At 36.8% G+C, this 18,282-nt stretch overlaps 1 protein-coding gene across 1 annotated transcript in view; it reads left to right on the top strand.

Moving 5' to 3' along the window:
* LOC140150317 (uncharacterized) overlaps positions 1-18,282 on the top strand; it is a 171,461-nt gene that overhangs the window by 90,220 nt on the left and 62,959 nt on the right.

Here is an 18,282-nt window from a genome sequence, read left to right as displayed (position 1 = left end):
TTTACTCGCAGCGGCAAATCGCAGCGATTTTTTTTCCCGCCGACGAACAGCGACTTTGTCGCACTTGTTCAGCGGAAAACGCTAGCGAGTCCATTTTTTGCCGCCGACGGAGTAACAATAGAAAAAGTTCAAGTAGAAATTTTTCTACTGGAAACGATTTTAGCTGGCGATTTTCTGTACTTGTCCAATCAGGTCGTGTTATTTCCCCACGTGACTTGCCCCAAAGTAAGCATGAAGAAATCACAGACATCGTGGCGAACTTGACCGACGAACAAATTGAACAGCTTCAAATTAAAAGTGGAACAATATCCTCATCTCTATATCTTACATCGGATTGATTATCGTGATGTCCAAAAGAAAATGAATTCCTTACAATCCATTGCTACTTGTTAAATAATCGAAGGAGTGGATGCAGGGAAGAGATAGATCTTTTGATCTTTTTCAATAGTCAGTATGTGCATCATGATGTCAGGCATAAGAATGATCAGCCATGAAAAAACCTGAACAGTTTGAAAAAGTCTGAAAATGTGTGTGAAATGAGGCTAAAAAGGCCAAAAACGGGCTGAAATTATAAGAAAGTGCGGAAATTTGGACCTGCAAAAGCAGGAAGATTCTTATGCCTGTGATGTGCAGTGATCTAGGCTACTTTCATGATCCTCAGTGGTATAGGGCAGCTTAGGGCCTAACATAACCACTATATAATAATTATTATTATTTTAATATAGGCCTATTAGGTTATTTAGCCTGACCGTTTGACTCCGCCGGAGTATAATTGTGCAAGACTCGAGACTATCTATTTGGCGGTGAATATTCAAAGCACAAGAGAGAGAGAGAGAGAGAAAGAAAATCTTAATCTTGTCCTTCAAAAATCACTGGTATACCATCCTATATATCATGTTATATATTCAATCATCTTTATTCAAAAATAACACACAAAAATAAAGAAAATACATTTACCCCAGGACACGCTACCAAACTCCACATGGAGCGGCAGACAGGCAGGGGAGACAATACACATTACAGTTCAACATGCTCAATATACACCAAAATATTGCACTCTTAAAACATTTATTACTTCATACGAAAATGACACTGTTATAAAATGCATAAAAACGGACAAGACGCTATTATTTAGGCAACATACGTCACCATAATAGACTGGCAACGCCAGCCTATAATTTTTTTTCTCGCAATTGAAAGCGTGATAAGTCGCACACTTTCTCCGAAAAGTCGCACACGTTTGCGAGAAATCGCGGCGATTTGCCTCTGCGTGAAAAAAAAACGCTGTGACTATCCACCAGGCTTAAAGTGGGAGATGAGGCCGTCAATCTGGTCTCACACCACACTGTCAAATTTGATTCTGTCATCTCTTTAAAAGTTCTATGAAATGTGACTGGTCAGTGGGGTAGATATAAATATATTTGCCTGCAAAGATAGCAGGCCAAGAGTTAGATTAAATTCAATTTGACTGAGAAAGGAAATGAAGATTTACGTCACATGCAATCAATCAAGTTCAAATAATAGTGCATTTATTTGTGGAGAATAGGCCATATGTCTGAGACAGAGTTGTCTACTTGAGTTTGGTCATCAACAAACTGGGTGTTATTGTTTGGTATGGCCTGTAGAAGTGGGGCGACGATGAGTGTGGGGGAGTATCGGCATGATTGCTGCAAAAGCATAACTTGGCCCTATGATGGTAGCCAATGTTAGTTGGTTACTTAGCTGAGAGAGATCACCTCTGCCATGTTCATCAAAAAGCTCATATTTGAATATCATCCAATAGGGTATTTTTGATGCAGAAAGTGTCTGAGGTGTTAAACAATGGTTGGTAGCTGGTTTGGTTACCTAACAACCACAAATATGGCTGCTGTGTTCAGATCCCAGCATGCCTTAGGTTATTTTGTTGTGAATGTGTTTGTTTACATGAATGTATGTCATATCATTGTGGGTGAGATTTGTGGTTGAAATTCAAGCTCATGGTGGGATAAGTGGCCAAACATGAATAGCTGCCATTTTACTTTTATAAGTCTTAAAAGATGTAAACTACTATTGAAAGTATGATTATTTACTTAGTAAATATCATATGGCAGCTTTGTAAAGTGTGCTAATATTCATCTAACAAAAACAAACTCAAGGAACAAGAGGTAAACTTGATGTGTCTATTTTGATCAAGTCAGTTATGTTTCTATAGGTTGGATAAACTTTAGGTAGTGGTGTTTGCCCTTATTGTATAACACTGTATGTTTGCACCATGGTTTATGTATAGTCCCTTTTGACTGCTGTGGTGTGTCAGACTTGCAGCTATCCCAGTGTGCATAACAACATTTGGGCAGGATGATATGTGTACCCAGGATATGTAATGTTCAAGTTGTATTATGTTGTTCCTCTGGACTAAACTGTGCCATCTGATATCTCTTGTGCCTGCTTGTCTTGCCTCATTTGATGAAATCCACCTTGTTGTACTAAACTTTTTCATTTGAAGCACAACAAACATTCAAAGGTTTTGGTATTTACAATTTATTTAAATGATGTGCAGAAAATTCAGAAATGCATCATGGGATAGATCAGATACACTGCTAATTTAGTGTGCAACATACAAAAGTGTCCTGCTCCTACCATTTGAATTTGATAAAGAAAATTTTTCACCTCCAAATTGACAACAAAGTATAGGCGTAGGGAATCAGCTCACAGCTAGATTTAAAAGTGAACTGAATTATGGGATACTGTTCATTTTGGCACAGTGGATAGGGCCAACGTGGGTAGGCATTGAGTATGCGATGCATCAGTTGGATGCGAATTACAGGAGAACATAGGGCATGCTCTATCTCAACATGTATGCCTGCCTGCATGCGTGTGTGAGCGTTGCCCACGGACTACCAGCCCTTTTACCACCTGTGAAACGTGATGAAGATGATGATGATGTGTTCTCAATGGAATCAACTTGAGCTGTGATTTGTTTATCAGGACGTGCCACCTTAGTGTTTGCATCTGCTAATATGATGAAGCTCCAAAGTTTCTGGCATATTGTGGTATGGAAATTAATATTATTATCATCCTTTCCTGGAAACAATAGGTATTTTTGGTGTTTTGTGTAAAATATGAAGATGGTTATTGTATTAATGTTTTGAGTGGGCAAATTGTAAAATGGTGTTGAATTGTCAAACTGCAAAACTCAGGATCAAAAATAGACTGATTCTAATCAGTGTGTAAATATATCGAGAGACTGCATTTTGGGTTGAATTTCTATGCAGTTGTAACTATATTTACTAGTTAATTGTGAAAAAAAAGTTGAAAATGCAAAGAATTTTGTTAAATCTAAGCCTGAAGGCAGTTGTACTGTATTAGGAATTAACATCTTTAGAGAGTGAAAGGCAAAATGAACTTGACACTCGGTTTTATGCATTGTTCAGTTGCATAATCAGATTAAGACTTTCTAACGAAATTGGGAGCACTTTTGTGGTCTTTGTTGATAGAAAGAAATATTGCGTTTGCATTTTGACTGTTGTATTTTAGAACATATACCATCCTGATTTGGATTGAGTGTGTGTCGTAAATGTACATGGACATGTCTTAGAATTCAAACAGTTTATTTTATACTTTGATCTATTCATTTGATATGCCCATCCATTCCACATAGATGAGAGGGTTGTCCAGCTTTCAGCTCATGTACTTCATACTAGGCATCCCTCTTTTACTGATCAAGTGGAACATGGTAGGCATGGAATGAATAGATTACTACCTTCATCAAGTCAGTGAAATCGTGTTTTTTGATCAACTGTGTTATTGTTAGTTTGTTTGTGTGGGAAAAAACTTGTTTTCCTGATCTAACCATAACAAATACAATCTATGATTAATTGTTTCTTAAACGTGACATTTATCATAATAGGCGGCCATCCTACTGTTGACATCTTCCAGTCTGTTGCTTCAGTGTACCATGTTACATTGTGTGTAACACCAGCCTGGATTTCCCTTTCATTACCAGATTTACAGATTGCTTTTCGTTGGAGATATTGGTAGACTTGTTTGTTGTTTATTTGTTTACCCAGGTTGGTCTTTACGCATGCTTGAGTCCATGGAAAATCCATGTGCAAAATGCTCAAACCAGGCTAGTGTACCAGACTTAATCCGAATCAAAAATATAAAGTTTAGCTTTTACAATTCTGATGCAAAATATTTCTAACAGCAAAAAATATTGAGTGGTGATTCTGAATGATACTGCAGTATTTTGAAACTAGCTGCTTGAGAACCTCGGCCTCTGAATGAAAAGTAATTCCAGAAGTTTTTGCTTTCCTATTGTTTGGCTTTTATTGTTCTTCCTGTATAATCATTTCCTGTATGGCACAAGTCAGTCTGGTTTTGTTTGACTTTTGAGTAATGTGAAAATAAAAATATCACTTGCTGGGTCATTCTTTTGTCTTTAGCCAATGTCTACAACTTCTTTTATCTCAAGTCAAATCACTAGTTGGCATTGGTCGAATACACTCACGTTTTCACGCATGGTAGTATAGGAATTCTGTCAATTTGGACGGAGTAATATACTTAAAAGGTAAACTTGTGTGGTAAAAAAGACGACTGAACAAAACCACAGGGTGACTTTTTAGCTTGTCATCCAACAATTGTAAATAGAAAGCATCCAACTGGAAAGGTAATTGTTGAGTTGTCTATAGTATGATTGGTGATGTCAGGGGTCGTATCATAGGCATGACAGGTTGTAGGATACAGTAGGGATCAGATCTGTCACTGAAAATAACATTTTGGAATAGTTGGGCAGAACATACTTGAAAGAATTTTAAGGTGAGTTTTGTAAATATGTGAAGGACGAAATGTCATAATGATTAAATTCACTTTGTTTTGTCAAGCAAAAATTTAAAAATGCCTGATTTTGTGAAAGTAGTGGTCTGTAAGATTTCAATTTCAGTGCATAAGTTCATTGTTCAAGGATTTGGTGTTGGCAGTGCCAGTTTGGTTAAATTTTGGGATATACAATCATGTAGGTATTGGATTTTGTAGGATTTTGCTAGGTGATACTGGCTAATAATGCATTCTATTGAGATAGAATTTGAGGTCATGCGAAAGTAAGAATTATTGGGAAAATATGAAAATATTTAATGTTTGTAATTGGGAGTAGAAAAGTGGTTAATGGTGAATCATACTTACGAATCTACTTTGTAAAAATGGAAAGTTGCATAATAAAACACCCTTTTGAAAAAAAGTGACATGCAATTTATAAGTGAGACTCAAAAAAATCATTATAATCATAAAGCCTTTTGAAAAGAGAATGAGTGATATTACAAGAAGCTAGGAATGGTGCCATCATTACTTCTTTGGCTCTGAACATTTTTCCTAGTACATGGCAGGTGAATTTCTATTGAGTAGTGAGTGCTTGGTATCACAGATCAGTGAAGTTTAATGTAATAGGTAGCAATGCATGTAAATGTCAGGTGATGCTAAGAAATGATGGTTTGTCAATAACGAGCAAAGATTTAGGTTCAAATTAGAATATGCTGCAATGACTTCACAATATTGAATAGCAGGAATGATTGTCATATCTTATATGCCCGGGGGGGGGTCACTCCCATTGTGGCTTGTACACCATCCGCGATAATCAACTTTTGAAAAGCACCCTAAACAAGGATTTAACCCTTGGCTAAAACGACACCCTAAACAAGGATTTCATTCCTAACATCAAATTTCATACCCTAAATTTCATTTCCGCGTATTTAGAAATTGCAATTTTGCTACCCTTTTTCCAATTTTTCATGTTTTTGACACCCTAAACGCGATACTCACAGTATCGTGCCCTACCCACCAAAAAAACGACCCTTTTACGCTGTTTTCATTATCGCGGATGGTATACAGGCCACAATGGGAGTGACCCCCCCGGGCTTATATGACAGTTCTCAGTGAACTTGAAACAAATCAAATTATTGTGTGTCACAACAATTTTGAGATATATTTGGATGAATTTTATACAAACTTTTAATAACATTTACACTTGGTTTCATAGAAGAATGGCAGTCCCTCGCTCAGATTGATGCGAGTGCCCTGTTAATGAGCAACATAGCTTTGTTTGCGCTGACCAACGTTTTAACGCATAATCGGCCAATCAGACGAATTGAATCGGCCAATCAGAACCCCACTTCCATGTTTACGCTGTGCACGCTCTCAAAATGTAAACAAGTGCCATTCTTCTTTGGCAGAAACTGTAATTACTCATCAGTCATCAAAAAGAAAAGCTCATGAATAATCATCATTTCAGTGGCTTCAATTGTTATCTTGTCTCAATTTATGAGTCAATGGACAGATGGTGTTTTGCTGTACAACTAATTTACCTGTAACCAACAGTCTATGCTTCCTGTACAAGTTGTAAATATAGAGTGTATTATAAATCTGTTCATCTGGACTGACTATTTTTGATATCTGCAGTATCATGTCTCATCTAAAGAATGCATCATCAGACTGACTGATCAGCAACAGAACCATTGACCTGTGTGACACAGTTGGTATGATGTCACAGGAGAGTCCTTGAGCCACTTTTCAGATCTGTGTCATAGGTCTTGGAAAGGTTGTAGCTTAGTCCCCTCCTCTAAGCAGGGATCAGAAAAGTGCCTTGATGAACCTCCTGTGACATCACATCATTCAATCATGTCACAGGTCCATTGTTCGGTGTCTGATCAGTCAGCCTGATGATGCGTCTTGAATGAGACATGATATATTGCAGTTAAATCATCAAAAATAGTAATTCCAGATGAACAGATTTATAATTCATTTCGCTTCTGTTTATCTACCTGGATGATTGAGGACATTACTTATGAAATGAGCTGGTCTTCATGAAAAAGTTTGGCCAGGGTCACACAGGAAATTTCTTTCATCTTTTTTTAATAATTAACCAATTTTCCCAAATTTCCTAGTTCAGACATGATCATGGTTAGTGACGTTATCATACCTGTGACGTGACATCATACCAACTGTGTCACAGGTGACATGATCATAATTAGTGATCATTGTTTATAGTGACGCTAACTGTCGCACAGTAAATGTTTTCATTGTGCCGTAATGATTTCTGGTAGGTGGGCTGAGTTAATATTGTTAATTGCGTAAACATACCAATTATGAAATGTGGCATATACGGACACACTGTAATTTTGACACGACGCGATTTGGACATATGGATTTGATGCAGACTGAATATTTTTGTAAATAAGAACAGCAAAAAGTTAACTTTATTTACGTAAAAGATTGGTTAGAATTTGTGTCAAAAGACTAAAAAGATATAGGATTTCATCATGTGGAAGGGAGGTGTATTTGGTACAATGCAATGGACTTCTGGCCACAAGACTCACTTATTTTTTAATATTAATAGAAATTTTGTTCAAATTCAATGAAAGTGGCCTCACTTCCTAGAGAGAGTCCATTTTAAGGCCAAAGGACTTACTAGCAAAGAGTCCCTGATTAGATTGGATGTAAATAGATTTAATAATCCCTTGAAGCGGTAATCATCTGAGAACAAGGAAGTCCGAATATGATCCGAATCAAGCTGATTTCCCGTATTTGAGGATATTTTAAATTGCGCCAGTTTGGGTAAGTGGCTTGTGTTTGCTGTTTTGTTTACCAACCTTAGTTCCATTGCACATGAATTTAAATTGAGCAAGGTTTGACAAAGCAGGAAAAGATTCTCACATGAGAAAGATTCCAATCTTCATGGATGATTAAAATCATTTGCAGAAAAATTGAACCAAGGCACTGTATAGTTTGATCAGCTTGTAATCGGCAGGCCTTTTATCATCGCAAATTGACATCAATATATTTCATATTGAGAATTGTCTTGTGACATCTCACCAAAAGTATCACAATTATTAATTCAAGATCTATACTTCGTCTACTTTATTTCACACGCATAATATAGACCAGATAGGTCAACATATATCACTCTTAAAAGCCTAACAATTCCCGCTGATTACGAGCTGATCGAATTTATAGATTCAATATTTTGGAAATCTGGACTGTTCTGAATATCATATGGAAGATCATAAGTTGGAAGTATTACTACTGCAATCACTGCATCATCAGTGAACTGCTTCAAATTGATTTGAGTCGAGTCACAGCTTTTATTATAATTTTGTAGCAATCACACCAAATATCCTTTTTTATGCTTTGGTTATTTACAAGGGAAACACTTTGCAGCCAATAGATGGCATGATTGATTGTAGACTTGATTGGGGTAAACCATTGGGGAATAAAGAGGAAAATAATAGATAACAGAGAGTTATCTTACAGTTTTGCAGCAGGCCTAGTGTGCACGTGCCTGCCAAGATGTGAGGGTAAACTGATTTAATATCCTATTAAATACAGGAAATCAGGTGTCTTATACGTAGGGAAGATCTGGAAGGCAAGCTTCAATGGTGATGAAAAGTTACTAATAAATTGAGGGTAGTGATGAAAGGGTATTGAGGGTGGGATGGCTTCCGAAGACAAGCTGTTTCTTTTATTCGTTTGTAGATGTTTAGTTGGTGATGCATCTCTATCTGGAGGAATTACTGCCTTAATCTAGTGGTTGATGGTTATGGTAATTACAGGGTAGGCAATGGAAGTGAAGATTAATATTGAAGAACTTTGAGGTACTTCTTAAATGTCACTGATTATGTTGTTGCCAAATCTGTGGATGTAGGTAGTAGTAGTGTTTCACCATCCATTCATCAGAGTAAATCCCATGGCCAATGGTGGTTTCTGTCCACAGTTACTTTTGATTCTAATTCAGGTGAATAAAATTCTGAAAAGCATCAGAATCTGGTAGCATCCAAAAAGTGGAAATTACAGTGAGCTGCAAAATCTCAAGAACAGGTTGCAGCTGTCATGTCAAGGTGTGCAGTTCTCATCCTTGCCAGTACTGGATGTGACACAATCACCAGTTACACCCCTCGCCTTGGCTAGCTTGATGAATGCTTCCTAGCCATGCATGCCGAGGGCATCGCAATCAGAGGAACTAAGCCAATTCTAATCTTCAACATCACTCCTTGTGTTTGATCACTGCTTGACCTTTCCGTGACTATTTTGACTGCTAGTGATAGTATTTTAGGGCTAATATGTAATTTCCTTATTTTTATCAGGAATGGTCAGTCTGATGAAAGGAGATTTGAAACATTTTTAAAAAGATGGCGGAAACATGGAGTTTGGATGTTTACGGGTGATAACAAACTTTAATCCAAATGCTGCATATGTATTCATTTTAGACATTTATTAGTGTTGATGTAAATCGGCTTACTGTCTTATCTGTTGAGAGGCCCATGGGCAACAAGAGAGTTGCATTGGGTGAAGGAGTTGGATATAGCTAGGTCTCTGAGTATCTTGTGTCAAAATATAGACAAGGACAAGAGGGTAAAATGAAAAGTATCTGAGGGATTAAAAAGTCTTTCCTTTTTAGGGATGTTTTATTATTCTTATGATCATGATGAGAAATTACATTGGTCAGAATACATAGCCTACAAGTTTGTGCCAATTTGGTAACTGAAATTTCAGTAACATTAAAACAGGTTGCACTTGATATTCAGCAGTAATAAAGCATCAAAAAGCAGCCAACTGATATCTATTAATAAGATTGCTTCATTAGTAATCATCTTACAAACCCATCAAGGACTTATCACTTGATCTGCAATAAATCTTCTCTTGCTTTAGGTCAATGCCATACGACCTAACAGAAGGCAAAGCTAACTTCCAAATCACAGTTCACTGACCTTGACTGGACCAGCTTAAATGGACTTTCAGCTAAGTGTGATGGGGTGTGTGTGTGTGCCAACATTGTCAAGGCTTTCAGATGCTTCAGATTTTCTTGAGACCTTGACTGGACCAGTTTTAGACTTGGAGACTGGATAAGCAGCTGCTGTTAACTATTTCATTGGTGTATAAAAATTATGCTAGCATTGCCATGGCCCTCTTTGTATCTTGGTTTTCATTAACTGTGAGTTTGAAGTGGGCTACATGCATGCAAGTATTTGACTTTAATATTTAAGACGGAAATCTCTGTGCACTGGACCAATGCTAAGTTCACCGGGCCTTGGTACATCTTAAAAATGCTGATCATGAAGGCACAAGAATGCTCATATTGGACCATTTTGAGATCATTTAATTATCGGTGATTCAGATCATAGCTACAGGTTTCATTTGATGTCATGTTTATTGACTTTCTTGAGTCATCCTCATCAAAGCACATTATGCAAGTATATTGCTGTAGAAGCATTCCCAGAATTGTACCTTATCTAAATGTATGTATTTCTGCAATAGTTGGAACTTCAAATAAACACACAGAAAGAAAAGAATAAAAACACCCAAATGTGGTGGAGGCTATCAGATTAGGTACAGCTAGGAAATGTGTTTATTCCATTCCATTGTTGTTGGAAGTATTTGCATTGTGTTATGATAGTAATAGGTTGCCTTATTCTAAACTTGCAAGGCCTCTGTTTTGGCATCTTTCATCTGAGTCGACAGCAAATTGTCCCAATCATCACCTAATGTTTGTGCATGCTTCAAGGACTTTGTCACCATAGCAGAACAGATCTTTCTTTCTGGTCAATGTTGACACCAGGATTGGTAGTGTTCCATTTGTGTTGAATACATATTGTTGCCTGTGATCTTATTGATAATGTGTCCATTTTTCACATTGTCTCCTCAAACACTCCCATCTTATTAGCTCAGCTTTGGTGTTGCTGCATCTAATAGGCTTACTTTGACTCTTGTTGTATTACATTGAACTTTGTTTTGAAGTTTTCCATTGACCATTCAATACCCATGTTGTCATGCAGATCAAGCAGCTAAATGGACCAGACTACTAGAATTGAGGATTTCAGGGGTGTGTTAGAAGATTAGTACTGAACCGTAATAGGCTTGTCCTCCTTATAGTTTGGTATGGCATGCCGAGTACTTGCTGACAGAATTACCCTTGAAACGTTGAAAGAGTGAGGTCTAAAAGAGCAAGGTTACCTGCTTTTAAATGAGTTGAATGCAAATCAAATCAATTAAGGGAAAGTTAAAATCTGTTATGTGTTATTGCAATTCATTTTCAGTGTATTTTTTGATAAATGGTTAATGGTGTCACCAGGCCTGTATGCTATTTCGGTGAGGTGGTAGGGGGTTCCCAAATAGTGGACCCTTTTTGGCAAGAAAAGTGCACTTGCAGATTTCATTCTGTTGGAAAAAAACAGCAAAAAGTGGATGTTTCCAGATTTTTTGGGGGGCTGGGTGTCACAACTATGAAATCATAAATCCCATATGCAGGAAACTTGCATCTTACTAAAGCAGGATGTGTGTCAAAATATGGTTCCCTGGATTGTGCGATAGAAAGTCATGCAGTATGGATTGAATCATACAGCTATTATGAATTTATGAAAGTAAAATGTATGGTATGTAAAAATGGAAGTAATTTGTGTGAGATTAAGCAGAGATAGTCAAGATTAAGCAGAGATAATGAGTATTTACTCACTTGATTTCGTGGATAAGTCATAAATAGGTTTGAATCATAAATCTGTATGAATTTATGATGCCGAAATGGTTGTGAAAATGTTAGTAAGTTTGCAACGTAAAGATAAGCAGATGTAGTAGGCCGTAGACCCTGGATTGTGCCAAAATCTATACAAAGATTGAGTCAGAAATCTACAGTGAATTCATGATGCCAAAATCAACACGCATCAATATGTAAAAAATTTGCAATATCAAGATAAGATGGAACAGTAGTCTTAGTAAGCTGGCTGTGTCTATTTCATTTGTGATCTGATGGTAAGCAGTATGATTGTGTACATTCTACATGGGAGTTTGATTGAGAAGAGGGAGTGTTGATGCATGGAACGTTAGCTGGGCTTAGTGATGAGTACTATTTGACAGAATTGAACATTTTGACTTCATCTGTTGCACTTTAACAGAAGTAGATGGAATGGACACTTAACATAATGCTTCACAAGGAATTAAGGTATGATGTGCCTGGATGATGTGCTATTTTAACCAATTTTAGTTCATGAGAAGCTTCCTTTACATATAGACCACTTGACATCATTGTTTATCAACAAAGGCAAGGCACTGGTCTATCGATATGCTTGAACGAACCGCTACACTGTTCAATGGCTTTCTTGTACTGTATGAAATGTGGTGGGTGATTTAAAATGCATGTGCCCTGAGCAAACAACGATGCGTATGCACACTGCAGGGCAATGACGTCACATGTCAAGTGGTCTATATAATATCACATCAAGACTTGCCAATAATCTTCTCATCTGAAAGTTGGACAAGCTGAACATTCTACAAATTGAATCTTTCTGTTACAGGTCAACTCTGGGTTACAGGGTTGATGCAGAGTGAAGTGTGGGCATCATACTCATTGCTGCATTCAACCTATGCACAATTGAGTACAACGTCCACTTGATCTACAGCAACTGTGTTCTGTATGTCAAGAACTATGATAACGCAGTCCGCATAGCAAACTTAAATGTGACCCTTTTGCATTTGGTAAGATGCCTTTTACAGTAGGTCCCATTTAAAGGTATAGATGTTTCTTTAATGCTCTTTGTGAACTGGTGAAACTGAGCCTTGGAACTACATTGTGTGATACCTCCTGGCACCGATTGCTAATGTCCCACAGACCTTCAATACTAGGGATTTTTGTCATGTAGAGGAAAGGAACTTTCCTGTTGCCAAATTGAGTAAGTAAAACAGCCTAGTGTCTGTAATGTTATTAGGTTATCTAAGGATATGTGCAGTGGCATATAGGAATCTCAACTGAAACACCTGTTCGTGGTAATATTGTATTCAAAATAAATAAGTTTCAAATATGAGTGTGGACTTGGAAGGTAGATGGCCTTGAGATTGTCCAGATGTAGAAATTGAAGACTAAGATGTAAATTATTGTTCATTTCTTGCTGTGGCTGAAATAGAAGAATCGCAACAAATAGCTCTTTGCAAAAGCTGGATAGATAGTTTTGCTGTTGATGTTTTGTAACATCATTTTTGTCATCTTTGACATCACATCATTGGTCCATTCCATTATCTGACAGTGGATTCAACATGAAGTCATATGAGTGATTCATGTTTTGAAGATGCTGTGACAAAAATTGGACATACCTAACAAATCCAACCATTACAAAAAACATAGAGTTAAAAAATGATGGAGGCATTGAGAGATGAATTCAGATTCATATACTTTCTTAACATGGCCTTGTTTGGTTTCCGTGCATGAAGGATGTATCAAGAAATCAAAGGAAATCAAATCATCAACGACTGTGGTAATTCAATCATGTCTTGTTTAGATAAAGAAATAATTTAATAAAACTAGAAACAAATGCATATTAAAAAATCAAGTATTGCAAATTTAACCTTGGCTCATGCAATCACACACTTATGTAAGGAAATCAAGGCTTCCCTTGGTGGGTGCAATGTCATTTGAATTAAACATCACCTTTTATATGAATTCACATTTTATGTAGCCAACTGAGCCAAGATATGGGGGGAGGGTTGTTGAATAGTGACTCATATCCATATGATGTATAAAAATACATTGTTTTAAACTTTGTGTAACTTAAAAGTTACTTTGACTTTTGAGTTTCATTCAAGTTCTACATCACCAAGGTTTAGAGGTAGTTGAACAACCAGAAATCAATCAGGTTTATGTTCATGCTATCATGAAGTCCCAGATCCCCACCCAAATCTAGGTTATATTTTCACAAACCAGAATGATTTGATCAAAACTCCTTGACTTCACATCTTGTACCATGTTTGGGCTGTTGTTTGATTTTTATGTTTCAGTATCTTCTTCCTGTAAGAGTACAGGATATTTGGACACAGTGACTACTTTCGTCTGTTGCAAAAGGTGTTTATAACACTAAATGAGACGTTACCTCCTGTTTGATCACTATTGGTCTGCAGTTTATGTCACTTCACCTAAGTTGTATGTGGCTCATTATTCACCAGTGAGGGCAGTATACAAGGGACTGATGAGCAAAGGAACATGATGTCAAGCTCACACAGACAGAGCTGGACTAAGTTAAATATGGTACCCGGGATGGTACCATTCTAATATCTAATGCCATGTTTTGGTCATACTGGGCCTTAGGAACAGGGTGGAGAAGGTAAATCCTTTGAGATTTGTAAAATTATCTTATGGAAACAAAGGGAAACTAATCATATGTTATTTGAAATGGATTAGATTCCTATAAAATCTCTGTTGTAGCCTGAAGCAACAAGATTACATGAAATTGTAGTCACCTTAAGGAAACTAATGAAATCGCAGATCAGGAAATGGACAACTCATGACTGAATTTAACCCCCTCATCATCAAGCCGTAACCAATTTCTTTGGGGTGTGACTTTATGTGCTGTGGCTAACTGGCTATGTGATCCTGTGCCTTAGACATCTTCCTGCTATGTTTGCATTTCTCTATCTTATATTGAGTTATCTGTCTGAGACTGAACAGTGTTGGTTTTTCATAAAAGCAGAAATGTTTTTACATGTCTAGCTTTTTGTTTTGAGTATGTCTTCAGTCTTCAATGTTGCCTGTAGCCATTTTATTTTGTTACAATTTTAAGTGATTTTTAAAACGTACCTGGGCAAATTGTTCAACAATTTTCAAACAATATTAGTTGACCAAAGATCATTTGATTGTCATAATGTTGCATAAGAGGTGTTAGGTCCATCAGAAGGCTCTGCATCCTGTCCTCGTAGTAGGGTCTTTTGGTTAGCAGAGACGTCTTAGTGCAGTGATGTACAACAACACTTGCCTTAGCAAAAGTGTAGAATTTAGTTTTAAAAACAGTTTTATACTAGTTTGGTATTTCCAAAATACTCTGCTCTGATTTGAAAAATTTGCTTGTATTCAAATATCCCGATTTCAAGTTTCCTACCTATACTTGCACACTAAAGGCAGTGTTTTGCACAGTATGAAATTTATGCAAGCTGAAGAAGAGGCGAAAAGCGCAGATTTTAATGCAGCATGAAAATTCCGTCTCTTGACTCTTGCAATGTGCTGTCATGAGTGAAATCAAAGCAAAGAGGTTATTCATCTTGAATGAATGCATGAATGACCTGCTTTGCAAGTACTTCATACATTAGTGCTTCCATAATAGTGTAGTTCCTGTGTCATTGCTTGCAAATCCTCCCTCAAGACTGGCATATTTCATAGTAAATGGCAGGTTAATTCTTTAAGAAGTCCAATACCGCTGGTCATGAAATCAGTCAGTTTTGTGTAGTTACTTAAAAAAAAAGCAGTTTGTTATCCTTAATATGCAAACCTCTTTTATATATCACATTACATGGAAAACCAATGCATCTATAATATGTGATAGATGAAGAGGTAAACATTAGTTAATGGTTTGCATATTATTGGATAAAACACTAATTGTTTTCCATTTTTCCCCCCCAAATTAACTGTGAATGATACTAGCACTTGCAAATAGGTCCAGGGGTTCTCCAAAGCAGACAAAATCTTTGAAAAAAAATGTTCAAAATTTTTTTTAACAAAATTGATTTTTTTTTAAAACCGATGTTGGTTTGGATATTGGCTAATATTATAAAATAGATATCAGATCGGTAGACAAAAAGCTTTTTCGGTTGAGTCCTACTTTCGATATGATCATTGATCATGGATCACATATCTAGATTTTAGTTTACATCAATATCCACCCTTTTTTCTCAGGTAGCCCAGTTCTGAGGTGATATTGATTTTCATGGGGGCATAGTAAAAACAACTTACCAAGTTGGGGTGTTGATTATATTTGTGAATATATGTAATGTTTACAATTTAAGTTTCTTGATTTTTGTATTCTGTTTATAAGTTAAAACAGTAGCAGACCAAATAGACATGACTTGTAAACTTTGACTTTTAATAATGAGAACTTGAGAAGCTTATTTTCACAATAAAATTAGCTACATTCAAAGGCATTTTAGCTGGATTTTGAGCCAGTAGGAAATATGATAAGGAAAGGCAACCTTTTACAGATGTGATAAAACATATTTCATGGAGTTGTCAAATGGCTCATTGGGTTTTATTAACAAATGAAGCCATAGTTGAGCTGTCAGGACCAGCACATCTCTTTTTAATCATGTTATTCACTGGAACACATTACGGGTAATTGTTCGGGTATAAATTACTACCTATAAATAGGTTGTTGTAGTTACTAAAGGTGTTTTTACTTGTTGAAAGCATGAACTATTAGGCATAGATGGGGTGTATAACCTGATTTGCCTCATTTAGAAACAGTTTTGTTCTGTATAGTTAGACACGATTTACGTTCCAAGAATCGTACCTTTAATATCCCATGCTGGCCAGACAGACTAAAAACAGCAAACTGTCAGGAAAAAAATATAATGTTTCAGGCATCATGTTGCTTACAAGCATGTTACTGTTGAACACATTTTTATATTGCAATGTGAGATAGTGTTATGGTGAATATCAGAAACAAACAATCAAGCAAGCAAGCATACCGAAAGTGTGAACACATCAAATCAAACCACTAACCACAGTGTCCGAGTATCAACAAAAACAAGTCATATTTGGCAAATTTATGTCAAAGGTGAAATCTGTTATAAAATCCAAACAATGCAGTCATGTCTTATAAATGGCGATCATCCTATTGAATAACTCAATCAAATCAGGTGTTCTTTCATATCTACCTCATAATATCTTATGTGGAATGTTCAACCACAGTTTCCTTTAACCCAAATGGTCTGTCATTGGATCCATCTCAGTGGTGCCATCTCCTATCTTGTATGGGAGGCAATGGGGTTAATTTGGGTTCAAATAGCCTCATGTATAGTCACTTTGTTCAGTAACCTTAATCAAGGAATGTCAATTTGGAATTTGACATCATGATTGAGGGCATGAGGCGTTGATACTGAAGTGATGTAAAGTTTTCCAAGTTCACTTTGGTGTTTAGATTATGCTGAACTTTGGTCTCTGATAGGTTGGCCTGTGGTATAGCTTGGATAAATGTAGTCCAGTTAGAAGGGACAAATTTTTGTTTTCCATGTATCAATTTGACTTGATGCCATCCATATGGGGGCACACCAAAATAAACTATCAAAGAAGGCCCTGGTGGACATATGCTAAATAAAGACAAAATCAAAATACATCTACTTTCTCATGTTCTTGAGCGAAAATGTCTAAGAAAAACTCAAAAAGTATTTATTTTGAGGAGTTTAGTTTTAAAAGCCCAGATTTAAAGGCCACTTTTCATTAGAAGCTGATTTGTTCTTTAAAAAAAAAGCGCATTTTGGAAGTTGCACGCCTTCCAAAATAAATCCTTCACATGCAGGCCTGTGTTGATAGCTGTTGATGTACACCATTTCATAGTGTTCAAAGAAGTGCAAAAGTATGTCGAGAGTGAGAACTAATTTCATTGAGATGGCAGTGGGTGTGGTTCAGAATCTGTCCTATCTTATTTTGTTAGATTTTCTGGAATTAGGCAAAAGCAAAAGTTGCCCTGTGTTGTTGGACTGTGAGACATGGGGTTAAGTTGCGGGTTCATGGGTTATAGAATGAATGAACATACTTGTCTCCCAAGTGTTAGTTTCTGTCAAGTTCTTGGGGCTTCAGCACAGTTTCCTGCTTGTGATGTGCTTGGATGATATACTGGCAAATGTGAAGCTAGGATGTATGGGGTACTCTCCACTGGATTACAACCAGAGACTTATTTATCATACTGATGTGATGAACATTTTAAGGTAAATGTTGATATTTTGGAAGTGTGTAGACCAGTATGTAACATGGTAGTCAACAAAATAGTTTTCAGTGACATTATATAGAAAAGTACATCACAAATGTCATCATTTATCCCAACTGGATGTTGACAATAGCATATTTACATAGTCGTTGGGCAAGCTTCAGGAAGATACCAAGATGAATGTTCCTGATTGTAAATTGCCCCCACCTTGCTAGTTAAACTAAAGTTGCATGCTGGACAATTAGAAACAGGATGTGGATGTTGGATCACAGATTATAGAAGGAATGGTTGGATCTCATAATATTGTTGATGAAATCAAGCTGAATGATGAATATGGGCTGTATGGCAGTGAAATTGCTACAAAACAAGAAAAAGTGGATTGACCTTTTTGGTTAATCCCATAAGCCTTTGCGAGTACACTTCAGATGTCGTCATTTGATGTCACGCGCAATCTGCGCCGATGCGCACATCATCGGCGCACATCGCTTAGCAAACATCGTTACTGCGCATTGCAAGTCGGTGTGACGTCAAATGACGACTTCTCAGATGTACTTACAAAGGCTTATGGGATTTACCTGAAAAGGCTAAT

Source organism: Amphiura filiformis, chromosome 4 (genome assembly GCF_039555335.1).
Source record: "Amphiura filiformis chromosome 4, Afil_fr2py, whole genome shotgun sequence".
Classification (NCBI taxonomy): Eukaryota; Metazoa; Echinodermata; class Ophiuroidea; order Amphilepidida; family Amphiuridae; genus Amphiura; species Amphiura filiformis.
Note: the sequence above shows the minus strand (reverse complement) of the source record. Positions and strands in the feature narration are given on the sequence as shown.